Source organism: Pseudophryne corroboree, chromosome 11 (assembly GCF_028390025.1).
Source record: "Pseudophryne corroboree isolate aPseCor3 chromosome 11, aPseCor3.hap2, whole genome shotgun sequence".
Taxonomy (NCBI): domain Eukaryota; kingdom Metazoa; phylum Chordata; class Amphibia; order Anura; family Myobatrachidae; genus Pseudophryne; species Pseudophryne corroboree.
The window spans coordinates 155,515,484-155,529,623 of NC_086454.1; positions in this window are offsets into that span (position 1 = coordinate 155,515,484).

Consider the following 14,140-nt stretch of genomic DNA (forward strand, 5'->3'; position numbering starts at 1 on the left):
GTCTCAGCTCCAGTCCTAAGACATCCTAATCCGGAATTGCCCTTTGTTTGGAGGTTGATGCCTCAGAAGTTGGAGTGGGGGCCGTCCTTTCTCAAAAGGATCCGGAGTCTCTGGAGTTACATCCTTGTGCCTTTATGTCCAGGAAATTCTCCTCTGCTGAATCCAATTATGACGTTGGTAATCGGGAGTTACTGGCAGTAAAGTGGGCTTTTGAGGAGCGGAGGTATTGGCTGGAAGGCTGGAAGGAGCGAAGCATACTATTTCGGTAATGACTGACCATAAGAACCTGCAATACATTGAATCAGCTAAACGGCTTAATGCCCGGCAGGCACGTTGGGCATTATTTTTTACTCGTTTCAAATTTATAATCACTTTCAGGCCTGGTTCCAAGAATACTAAAGCTGATGCCCTGTCACGTAGCTTTCTTCCGGTTCACAATAACAATCCTTTTGTTACCCCAATACTTCCATCTTCGGTCATCCGGGCAGGCCTCACACAGGATTTATTTACCCAGTTAAACCAACTTCAACATCAAGCTCCTAGATTTACTCCTGCTGGTCGTCTTTACGTTCCTGAATTTTTGAGAGCTACTGTTTTAACTGAATTCCATGACAACAAAGTTTAAGGGCATCCGGGAATCACTAAAACATTGGAGTTAGTCTCTCGCTCAGTATGGTGGCCTAGTATTTCTAAAGACGTTAGGGAATTTGTTTATTCATGTCAGGTTTGTGCACAGCATAAGGTTCCCCGTTCCTTGCCTATAGGGCAACTTATGCCCTTAAGTGTCCCTCTCAGGCCATGGTCTCATATTTCCATGGATTTTGTGGTTGACCTTCCCCTTTCAGCTGGATTCCGAGTCATATGGGTGGTAGTGGACCGTTTTAGTAAAATGGCTCATTTTATTGCTCTTCCCCGATTGCCTTCTGCTCAAGGGTTGGCAGTTTTGTTCCTCCGCCATGTGTTCAGGCTTCATGGGTTGCCCACTGATATTGTTTCTGATCGGGGTCCACAATTCGTCGCACAATTCTGGAAATGTTTTTGTGCTTCATTAAAGATGAAACTGTCGTTAACATCCGGTTACCACCCACAATCCAACGGGCAAACCGAACGAGTTAACCAGTCATTGAAACAATATCTGCGCTTGTATTCAGACAAACTCCAGAATGATTGGTCCGAGTTTCTTCCTTTGGCTGAATTTGCTTACAATAATTCTTGTCATTCCTCCACTAAAGAGTCTCCTTTCTTTTCAGTTTTTGGTTTTCACCCCAGAGCTAATTCTTTTTTTCATCATTCTCCAGTCTCCTCGCTGGCATTGACCTCCCATCTCAGAGCAATTTGGAAAAAAGTGCACCTTGCTCTCAGAAAAGCGGCCTTTCGAGAGAAGAAATTTTCTGACAGGCTCCGGCGTCCTTGCACTTTTAAGGTGGGAGATAAGGTGTGGTTGTCAACTCGCAACATCAGGCTTCGACAATCCTCGGCTAGACTGGGACCCAAATTTATTGGACCATTTCTTATTATTAAAAGAGTCAACCCAGTTGCCTTTCGGCTACGTTTACCAAGATCTCTCAAGATTGGAAATACGTTTCACTGTTCCCTGTTGAAACAATACGTTTCTTCCAGTAGATTTCCTCGGAGGATCTCTCAGGGTAGATCTCCAGTGGTTGTACAGGGACAACAGGAGTTCTTGGTAGAGAAAGTTCTTGATTCCAAATTGTCCCGGGGTCGGCTTTATTTTTTAGTTCACTGGAAAGGCTATGGTCCGGAGGAAAGGTCTTGGGTCCTAGATAAGGATCTTCATGCCCCTAGGCTCAAGAGGGCATTTTTTCGGGAATTTCCTCAGAAACCTGGCTTTAGGGGTTCCTTGACCCCTCCTCAAGGGGGGGGGTACTGTTAGGAGCCGGGGTCCACAATGTCCGCGCGGCCCGGCGCCTAGCAACTAGGGATGCCGTGCGCGTTCAGCCACCGGCTTCCTAGCAACGCTAGACGCCGGGCGCGCTGAGCCGCACGGACCCTAGCAACGGGGACGCCACGGGCGGACCGCGTTCCCTGTTGCAGGGTCTAGTTACACACACACGCACACACACTTGTCTTCTGGCCGTGCAGCAAGGCAGCTGCACGGCATTAATACCAATCAGGCTCTGAACAGCTGATTGGAGGACTTCCTGCTAAATACCTGCTCAGTGCTGCACACAGACGCCGGTAATAGCTTCCTGCATGCTGCTTTGGTTTGCTGAACGTCTGTTCCTGTCCTGCTGTATCCGGTCATTCCTGTCCTCAGAAGTTCTGTATCTTGGAGTTGTCATCTCATCCCAAGAAGTCGTTTGGTCCCCTGTTGTCCTCAATGATCACCAGAGAATATCGTGTGGTGTTCGTGAGTTACGGCTCTGCCGTATGTTGCGGCTCAGCTGCTTTATCTTTATATTCTGTTTCGGAGCATTTGCGGAGGGTTCCGCTTCCACAAGTCCTCTCCGGAACTCGGCGGTGCCGGGTAGGAGAGTGGACAAGTGGATATTTTGGTTGTCCTTTTCCCTGGCGGTTTTTCCGCACATATTCTAGTTTTTAGTTTCTTGTAGCCCCTGGCCTGGTTGTTTAGTCAGAGGGCCCCTTGTTATCACCCTGTCTCGGATTTCCCTTTGTCTCCCATTAAGACCTGAGGGGGCATCGGAGTTGGGCAGACATAATCCGCCCTTCAAACGCGGCTGCCATGGGCTCAAGCAACCATAGTCTCGCAGGGGATTTCTGACAGCACGGGCGAGACAACGGAGTTAGGGTGCCAGGGGCTATTTTCCATTCCCGCTCCCTTCCCCAGCATTACGTTCCAGTGCTCCGGTCCTCGCAATAAGATCTCCTCAGACCAGAGTGCTGGAATCATAACACTGTTTCATCTTTCAGACACCGGACACAAGGTTTCCAAAGACAAGTTACAATTATGCCAGACCAAGGTAAAATATTTGGGACACTGTCTGACACAAGGACTGAGACACCTCACCGCTGATAGAATTCAAGCAATTCGTGACATGACCCTGCCACAAACCCAGCAACAGATTAGAACGTTTTTAGGAATGTGTGGGTATTGCCGTAACTGGATCCCAGGGTTTTCTATACTGGCCCTGCCTTTGCAGGAGATGGTCTCATCAAACAAACCTGATCGGATTTCGCACACAGACGAGTCTAAGATGGCATTTGAGAGACTTAAACAGTGCCTAACGCAGGCACCAGCATTAGGCATGCCAGATTATGGGAAAACCCTTTGAGCTGTACGGAACAGAGAGTGCTGGGTGCGCGGCAGGAGTCTTAACCCAGAAGCATGGTGATGCCAGCAGGCCGGTAGCCTACTATAGCGCTCAGCTAGACACGGTAGCGCGATCCCTCCCCACATGCTTGCGAAGTGTTGCAGCAATGGCATTGCTAGTAAGTAAAAGCGAAGATGTAGTGCTAGGACACAACCTCACAATTCATACACCACATGCAGTGTCAGCCTTACTGAATTCTACCCAAACCAGACACGTCTCATCAGCGCGGTTTACAAGATGGGAATTGGCATTAATGGCCCCGGTAAACATCACCATAAAGAGATGCAGCGCACTAAATCCTGCAACATATCTCCCAGGTGTGCCTGGACAGCCACAAAGGGTGGAGGATGAGAGTGATGGTGAAGGAGGATTTAGTAAGGAAAATGACACACATGATTGTATGGAATATTTGACCCAAAATTTCACGGCAAGGCCTGCCATCAGTGACAACCCACTGGAAGATGTAGATTTTACTTTCTACACTGACGGCAGTTGTCACAGACAGACGGACTCGGGAGACTTGTGTACTGGATACGCAGTCGTAGATGACCAAGGTACCATAGAAGTGGAACCCCTAGGCCCACCACATTCAGCACAAGCATGCGAATTGGCTAAAGGCAAGTCAGCCAATATCTACACAGATTCTAGGTACGCCTTCGGAGTAGTCCATGATTTCGGGGCCCTATTGCGCCTCAGAAATTTCATGACGGCAGCTGGCAAACCCATAGCACATGCAGCCCACATCAAAAGACTTCTAAAAGCGATACAGGAACCCGACAGAGTGGCTGTTATCAAGTGTAAAGCTCACACGTATAGCCAAGACCCGGTATCACTTGGTAACAGCCGAGCAGACGAAGCTGCTAAATCAGCAGCCAGTACCCTCATACAGACAGGCAGCACACAACTGATGGTATTTAATACTGTAAACACACAGAAATTATATGAAATGCAAAATTTGTGTTCACCACAAGAAAAGGCAGTTTGGAGGTCAAAAGGATATGGCCAGGAGTCCTCAGGACTCTGGACAGATGGACAGGGTAAGCCAGTGGCACCCAGAGCATACCTTCCAAGTCTAGCGGAAGTGGCACATGGGCTGACTCATTGTTATGCACACCAGTGCCAGCAGGAATGTACTGGTGTCTGAACGGTGAGGGATGCAAAACAAATGAACTCACAGACAGACTGGGGAATATGACATTACATACACAGAAGGTGATAGGATAACAAAATAAACACAAAGTGAACAGAGAAGCCCAAAGGCTAAGAAACTGGGTGTCTCCCTAGTATTAGGAATGCTCAGATGGAAAGAAGCGAGATGTAGTGATTTAATACGTAGAGAACCCGAAATGCTGTTGCTAAGGGCAACAGCAAAACCCTAAAGGGTTACCAACGGGTGTGGCAGTAAACTCCTTGGTCAGAGATGGAATAATAGACACAAGGAGAGTCTCCACAATCCTAGTCCTCACTTGCAGTGCACTGGTTCAGCTTACTGCCACTAAACTGACACCTGAACACCTTGCACAGTGAGAAAGGATTTTGGCAGGCAAGTCTGAGAATGCAGCCGCAAACTTGCTAGGTTCACAGAGTAGCAAAAGAACCCCAGCAGGTTAAACGACTGACTCCAGTCTTACTGCTAGGTCTGGATTGGCAGAGTGTAATACCAAATCCCAAGGCCTATTTGCAGTAAGCAACAAACAAATACAAAGTTTACACAGTACTAGCTAGCTTTCAGGAACTGACTAACCAACAGAGATTCAGCAGCATCTGCCTAACCTGAGAAGAGGGTTTATATAGCAGGTGCTGTCCACGCCCCACTCAGACCTCACAGACTGTGAGCACAAAAACCAGCACCGGATCCCCTGCCGTGCACAGAGCCTGTAACCACTGCACAGCAAAAGACCCGAACCGGAGTTTCAGCTACGCTCAGGTTACTCCGCTAGCACTTGTCTCCCGGTTGCCATGACGACGTGGCAGCACAGAGCAGGAGACCCTAACACTCATCTAGGCAAAGAAGGAATGTGTAAGTTGGTAAGAGCTTATTGGTGCGCCCCAGGATTTTCTTCCCATGCGGGTAAAAGAGCGATGACATGTCTCACCTGCTTGAGGAAGAATATCGGAAAGGCAATACCAACAGAGCCATCCCATATCCCTCCTACAGATGGTCCTTTCCAGGTAATACAAATTGATTTCATACAATTGCCACCTTGTAGAAATTTAAAGTACGTATTGGTTTGTATTGACGTGTTCTCAAATTGGTTTGAAGCATTTCCCGCGGCCACAAATACCGCTGTGTTTACTGCAAAGAAAATTTTGCAGGAATTTGTGTATAGGTACGGTATCCCTAGAATCATTGAGAGTGATAGGGGTACCCATTTTACAGGTGAAGTTTTTCAAGCAATGTGTAAGTTGATGGGAATTAATAGTAAGCTGCACACTCCGTACCGCCCCCAGGCGAGTGCGAAAGTGGAAAGAGTAAACAGCACTATTAAAAACAAATTAAGCAAGGTAATGGCTGAAACAGGATTGTTGTGGCCCGAAGCTTTGCCAATCGTATTATACAGCATCAGAACCACTCCCAGGTCCCCTCTTAATCTGTCTCCTTTTGAAATTCTGTTTGGTCGACAACCCCAGGTTATAATTAACCCCCAGGATGATTTGAAATGTAACAATGAAGTAACTGTAAAGTATTTGGTTAAGATGAGTAAGCAATTGAGGAATCAGAATGATAATCTAAAGTTGGTGATTCCTGATTTGCCAGACAGTAATTGTCATGACATTGAACCTGGGGATTATGTAATGATACAGAATTTTCTACGCTCAGGTTGCCTTATTGACAGATGGGAAGGACCATATCAAGTCTTATTGACCAGCACGACAGCATTGAAGGTTGCCGAGAGAGAGACTTGGGTCCATTCAGAATCAGCTTTATTGGCCAGGTGTACTCACGTACACTAGGAATTCTTTGTGGTACAATGCATCGCCAAGCAGCAACATGGAGGAAAAAACGTAGCATACATTACAAACATTACACATATGAGTTCATACTGCACATATGCAACTGTACAGTAGACATATTATACATTTAGGACTAAAAACTAAGGCTGCTTGGCAGAGCATCACCGAGGCAGCCATCCGCGGCGCCAACAAGAACTCACACAATGCACATAATACAGAAGATTTAAGTATTACATCAAAAGATAAACCACACAGACAAAGACACAAAAAGAATAATGCATGATTGGTGTAGGCATTTTGAGTAATAACCTCCAGGGGTTGTGTATTCCACCCTCACAAGGCACCAGGTGCGGCAGCCATCTTAGGCGCACTGCGTAGGATTACCCAGGGTGGAATAGTCCACCCCTAGAAGAGAACACAAAAAGGGGAGATTGCAGAGTCCTTAAGTTCAGAGTAGGGTTCCAATAAAAACATCAGGTCCACGCATTTTTCATCCCATCCACAAGCGCACCAGATAAGGCAGCCATGTTGGGCGCACTACAAGGTTACACAGTGGGAGATGAGCCATACAGGGGCCAAATGCATGTATGGGAGAACTGACACGTGTGTAGGAGTATGCTATACCCTGCATGGAAAGATCCAAATGAAGCACACCCCGCCCACAGGGGAACCATCCGAGGCAGCCATGTGGGGCGCACTGCATAGGTTACTGCTGGCAGGGTGTGCAACCAATGGAGGTACACATTACGGGAATAGCACACAGTGGGGTGGAAGTACCGTGTAAGAAGAAAGAGAAGAGAAAGACACATTTGCAGGAAAACTGTACTAACATTATTTTGTGAAAAAGATAAATGTCCTGGTCTCATGAGAGCAGTGCGGGTGGGTGTGAGAATGTGGGGTGCACACTAATGTCCAATGGAACTGACCCAGCAAAGTCTGGTCCTGATGCGCACGTCCCTCAGTTCCCTGCTGAGCTTGAGGGGTAGTCCCGGGGGCAGTCATGATGTTCTTGGACACAGAAGTAGTAGGCATTGGTCCTGGTGTTCTCATGGCAGAGGTGAGGAGAGGCCACATAATGTTCCAGATTTCTTTCTTTATGCTGTTCAATGTTTGTTTAACTGTTTTTTTAACTGTTCATTTTCAAGACGCTTAGAGAAGGAACGCTTTGAGTAATGGAACGCACAGCTGACATGCACAGCTGTGCATGGTTGAAGTTACAGATATACTATGGGAAATTGACCCAACTACAGCTGATGCAAATGTCCCACTAATCAAAGGTGTTACATTACACAGTGATTGACTAAACAAACACCAGCCCAGTGAGCCTTAATTAAATATGCGGCACTGACCAAGCTTTGAAACGCAGGTATTTTAAATTACAAACAAAAGCATAAATCACAAAACTGTCTAACAAATGATTTGAACATACATTTGGAATATAGATGATTTGCATAGATGCAGATAGAAATAGGCAGATTACATGGGGAGATTTGAACATACATTTGGAATATAGATGATTTGCATAGATGCAGATAGCAATAGCAATTCGTCTCATTGTAAAAAGGTTGCTGACCCAGAGAGGTCCCGTGATAAAGAACAGACGGTAGAGGTTGTATCACTAGAGTGTCTGTTCCGGGAAGGTTGAGACGACACCTGAGCGCTGAGAATAATAAGACCGGAGGCGTTTGTCGAGCCAGATTTCTTTTTCCCTTTTGTTATTTTCTCCAGTTCCCATCTCCCTCCTATTCTACTTCCCCCTTCTTATTTTTCTCCTTTTCCTCCTATAAGATGGACTTGCCCCAAGAGACTGTGATCCGGATTTTCCTGTTGACCATGATGTTGACCAGAGCAGTCTGTTTCGGTGAGAGTACCATGGAGGTCGAGAAAGGATCTGGAATGGGTTCTGATGACCAGGATGGAGGCGTAGTTTTCCAAGAGCAACATAATCACCAAGTAAAGGCGAGTGTCAGAAAACGATCTGGTAGCATTGACAATAGAAGGAATTGTGAAGGATTGTTAGCTGAAGAGAACTGCATCTGTAGGCATTGTGACAATATAGTTGAGGATGGGTGCATCAAGAAATGTCAGTCCAGTTTTAATGTCCACATGGACCGGCATCCATTGAGTGACTATCACTCCTTAGTGGGTAAAGTGTTAAACCAGACAGACTGTTGGGTATGCTCTCAAGTACCTCAAGGTCATAGCAAATCAGGACTAGTACCATTCCCTTTAACTGTAGGAGAGGTACTTGAGTTAAGTGGTGGGAGGCCGGTGGACAAGAGGTTTAATATCTCTAGTCCTCCTAGTTTGAAGCTCCACCAGTATCATGTGGATAAGTCCTTAGTATGCTTTAACATTTCCAATCCCCGAAAGCCGGGAAATTGGGAAGTGTCATGGAGTAATCAAACCATGACATTTTCATATAGAGCCGATAGAATGCCCATAGACACAGAGCTTATACGCCAGATAGCCAACAGTGGAAAATATTTCCGGTATAGGTACACTCTAGGAAGTAGGACCATGCGAGTTGGAGAAGTATCACCAGGATACTGTGCACATATCGTACAACCAGATACGTGTACTAGACAGATGGGAGAGTTAGGGTTAGGAGATTTCACATGGAAAATTTGTAACATGGTTATGTCATACTCTGTCCCATATGTTCTCCCCGATGATGCATATTTCATATGCGGGAGAAAGGCGTATAAGTGGCTTGCCCCAAACTCAGAGGGATTGTGTTACATTGGAAAAGTACTGCCTGAAGTAATGACTGTATCCCATAACAAAATGAAAGACATTCACCGCAGTGCCCAAGCTCCTTATACTCACACTCATTACGAGCATGTCGCTAAACGGCACCTGATAGAGAGGACAGAGCATCCGGCCTCTGATCTGATCCATGAATCCACCGGGATTCAATTCCTACTCGCGTTAGATATCACTCGTACCGCCAGAGGAGTGATAAACTATAGATATATATCTGCGCTAGCGAACTTGTTAGACAATATCACCGAAATGTATGACGACACGTTCAGGTACACTGGGAAAGAGTTACAAGCCTACAAAACAGAGCTGGTTCAGCATAGGATGATTCTCAATTACCTCACAGCAGTGACAGGCGGGTATTGTGTTACCCTAGCAACTCAATATGGAGTAAAGTGCTGCACGTATATTACAAACAGCACTGAGGACCCGGCCGAGGTCATAGACCAAAAGATGGATGACATTTTGCAATTAAAGTGGGAGTTTCGAAGGAAACACAATCTCACACTCGCTGCTGTGGGCAATGAGCTGACCAGTTGGGTGTCATGGTTGAACCCACGAAATTGGTTCTCTGGTTTAGGAGAATGGGCCCAAGGTATTATAATGGACATAGGGAAATTTCTCTTGTGTATTCTGGGAGTCGTCATATTGGTTGGTCTGGTATTTAGATGCGTTCGGGCTTTAACGAAGTGTAAAGGTAATACCAGAGTGATGAGTCTGAGGAGCGAGGACACTGTAATAACAACAACTAATTTGATTTATGACCCAACGAGACAATGTTGTGATGAAAATGTGATTCCACGGTCCGTTTCTTTCACCCGTTTCTCCTTTGTTTTTCTCCAAGGTACAAAGACATCCGCTTGGAAGAAGAATTTGACAACCTCTTTTATACAGACCATTGATGAACTATGTCACAGACCCCCAATATCCCTAGTGACTTTAACTTTTTACGAAAGCCCAATACTTTAGAGACTGTAATTTTATGGACAATGGAACAGCTTTTGCTCGCTATTTACAACAAAAGCACAGAGAGACATCAGACAACATGTACATCAGACAAGACATCAGACAAGACCTCAATCGGCGACTGTTTATTTAAACTCACATAGTTTACGACTGCATTTATGACGATTGTTTATCTTCATCTCTACAACCTCCAGGTAATATCTCACATAGTCGACAGGTGATTCTCACATATTAGCATTCACATGTCCCCCCCCCCCTTCATGTATCATCAACTAAATGTGCTCCCCCATTTGTTGCAACCAAAAGCCGAAAAGAGCTCGGTAGAGTTTGACAGCCCATCCACAGACCCTTAATACGGGATAAGAAGGATTCAAATGTATACTTCGCAATACCTCGAAGCTTGATTTAAAACACGTACGGCACGATGATACATGACCCCTCAAACATGGATTTCATACACACATGCTTTTACTGTCTCACTAGGTCATACTTTTCCCACCTTCTCCTCTCCTCCCTTACCCAATCATAAAAAGGTGTTTACATGATGACATATATTTTTCTGTTTTGTTTAGGAAGTGGCAGTTATTGGTGACTGCCAAAGGGTGGACTGTCAAAGTCGAAAAATATCGTTATTCTCATCGCCTTGTACTAACCCCATGCGCTTGCCCGCTGCACGTGCACATTCTCTCCCGTGCGTGCGCATATTCGCAGTTGCGTGACGGCGCCTCCATGGTTATGCGCTCAGGCACGTGGTATGTGCATTTACGGTAGAGTTTGTGTGCGTCTGGCGGGCGACTCGATCGTTACATAGTTAATCTGAATAGTGTATTTTATAGGTTATGGTCCCCTTAATAATATCAGTAAAGTTTGTTTAGTGTAACTGGTTCATGGACAGAGAGATCCCTCTTTACATGATACGAAGGGTCAGACAGGTTTTGAGCAGTGGTGTTTAGTATGCAACGGTAGAGTATATTATTAGTAACATTCCGGTATTGGTTTGAAAGAGATTAATCGCTCCTGCGAATAGTTATGTTTATAAGAAGTTTATGGACATTTACTGTATTTGCAGTTCATTATCCATGCAGCGGGAATCCTGAGATTCCCTCCCACCTGAGCAGTATGAAATAGTCACAACCCACCTGTTCGAATCAACCTATGACCTTTTGTTATAATGTGAAGACAGATTCCTGTGTCCAATGAACAATGAGATTGTAGGGCCCTTTGTAGTGTACTGTATGTAGTGTATATAAGAACAGCCAGCCTGGCCCAGCTCAGTCTACTCTCTACAACGGTTTTCATCATTGACTAACTAGAGAGCTGGTTCCAGGACTGCGCAGCGATCATTCCCCAGTGTGTAAGTTTTTCTCTGTAACCAACTTGTTCTCTGTTTGTATTTGCCATACTCTCTCTCTCTCTGTTATTATATAGGATTAAGACGCTGTTGTATATTGTATAATTTCAGTTATTCTGTTTAGGTGTTTTATGTTAGTGCTGTAGTATATAAGCTGTAACTGTTTTCCCCTTTTACATACTAAAATCATCTAGATAAAGGTTTTGGAACCTTACAAGGTATTGTGTGTTTATCATTACATTGCTAAGGGTATTCGGAGTGTCTCAATCGCTCAAGCAGCTTTTATATAATAGAGGTTAATCAGCGTTTCATTGTGTTGCATACAAGGTTTACTGTGTGTCATCCTGCGAGCGTCTGCACCGCTCGTGTTCCTCTTGTGGGCACAGCGTCCGCTACGCTAGTAGCGTAGCATTACGGTACTCGGACCGCCTATAGCGTGCTCGATACCCAGCGTAAGCCGTGAGCGAATGTGCCGCTCGTGCGTCTCGACCACGGCCTAGCGACTGCTACGCTAAGTGCGTACCCTTACGGTACCCCGTACGCCCATTGCGTACTGAGTCTCTAACCAATATATAGTGAATGTTATAAGATAAATAATTAGCTTTATCAGAGGAATTTTTAAAGGGCGTTGGGCGGTTGACTTATCTAAGCGTGGGTCTAAAACCATATTAAAGTCCCCGAGGAGTAACAGTGATCCATTGAGGCAGGACTGGAGGGTAGTACAAAATTTTCTAATAAATGAGATTTGCTTGACATTAGGGACATAGACTACCGCTAGTGTGACCGGTTTGTCATTCAATTTCCCGGTAAGGATTAAATATCGACCTTCAGTATCGGTGAATTGTTTGTCTAGTACAAAGATACATGAGCGGGAAAATAAAAAGGCAACTCGTGACTTCTTCTTGGGGCCATTGGACATATAACAACATGGAAAATTGTGGTTCGAAAACTGTTGGGGAGAGGATGCCATAAAGTGGGTTTCCTGTAGTGCTGATACCTGCACTTCTTCACTGCCAAAATGTCGCCCGCCTGCTCCTCCGCGGCGTCTCCCTTGTAACTGCGCCCTCCATATGTGTGACACCGTGATGTCATGATGCAACCCTGTCATGCTGCTAAACTGGGCTGGGGGGAGTGCGATTGCACATTCCGCCCGCGGCTAGAAGCGTCCCTGGTCATCATCCATTGAAAAAAAGCCTTTTATTAGGAATGCTAAATTTATTCAACAAGTGAGTCCCTTGCTACTGAAAATGCCATTCAGGATCTGACAGAACTTCTGCACATTGAGTTTCATCACCTCTAATGCAGAGAAATGCGTTAACTGCAACATGGCAATATGAACACACAATTTATCTAAATATGTACAGTAATAATCTTTTTGTAGCTAGATGAATAGTTGATAGCACCTCTACACCATCCTCTCCCCCCCCCCCCCCACACTTAAACTCCCCAGTTAGAACACAGGCGCATGGGGGCTATTTCCACTCGTGGGTGTCGACGAAACCCATAGAGTGGGTTTAGAACCTGTGGAGAGCGCAGCCCGCAAGCTAAACGAGCCCGCTGCCGGAATTCTGCTGGGCGACATCCCGCCTGGCGGGATTACGTATGTAATCCGATCAGACATATCCATAAATCACTGGGGTACAAAATAGAAATAGACTCAAAATATACATGAAATAAAAATGAGCGCTCAGAGGTGTTTTCAAATGGACTGACTTATATTGTAGAAAAGGCAACCCATTGATCAACCAGGTATCAAATCCATAAGGAAAGCTGACAGATCCAATTGCCCCCTAGATCTATGAGGGCCTGTAAAAAGAAAATGGACCAGATGTTAGGTCCCAGAGACTTAACCGTGGTGCCGGGGGCTGCTTGTCCTGGTGCTGGCGGTGCTGCGATAGTGTGCATCTGGCCTCCGCGTCCGGTGAGAGGCAGTGGAGGGACTGGCTGAGGCAGCTGGTATGGGTGTCGACACCGGGAGCTTTTGTGGTTCGGTGACAGCGTCTCACAGGTGGACGCTTCCCATGTGTCTGCAACGCAGGGGCCTTCATGTTGGAGACCAAACACTGCACTATTAGCCAATGGTGGGCAAGTAAGAGTTTCTCAGCCAATCCCTGTCCTCCATCCTTTTTTTAAAAGGGTTTGGGCTTCTGCTGGGTGCTGCCAGTGGTTTAAGTTGCTGCCTTAGGCAAGTGTCTTAACATTGTTCTCCAGTAGGTGCTCCTGTGTGCTGTATCTCCCGGAGGTTTCTTGCTCGCTTTTTCAGCACCTCACCGTGCTCACCACTGCACTTCTAATCAGTGCAAGGGTACGATGTCGCGTCCTGCAGCCCGTCCGCATCCTGGTCATAGGTATACCTGGTGTTCTGATGCAGATGGTGGCTCCATCCAGTCACTCCAGTATCCAGTCTTCTTCAGTCTTGTTCATGCAAGTCGCAGCTGCTCCAGTATCCAGTCTTCAGTCTCGTTCATTCAAGTCGCAATCACTCCAGTATCCAGTCTTCTTCAGTCTTGTTCCTCTAGTTGCAATTGCTCCAGAATCCAGTTCTCTTCAGCTGCAATCTTTCCAATGTTAATCGTCCAGCTTTGTCTATTCCAGTTCCAGTTCTTCCAGTGCCAAGCTCTTCTCCAGTTACTACTACGTCTGTATTATTCTTTAGGCCATGCACATGCTTTAGGTGACTCCTGTGGTTCATGAGAAGGAACTATATTCGACCTCCTCGCTTCCATCCTCCTGAGGCCCCAACTTCCCCAGCTTCAGTAAGTTCGTCAGAGACCTCTCTCAAGCCTGTCCTGACACTAGACAAGTGAAACAC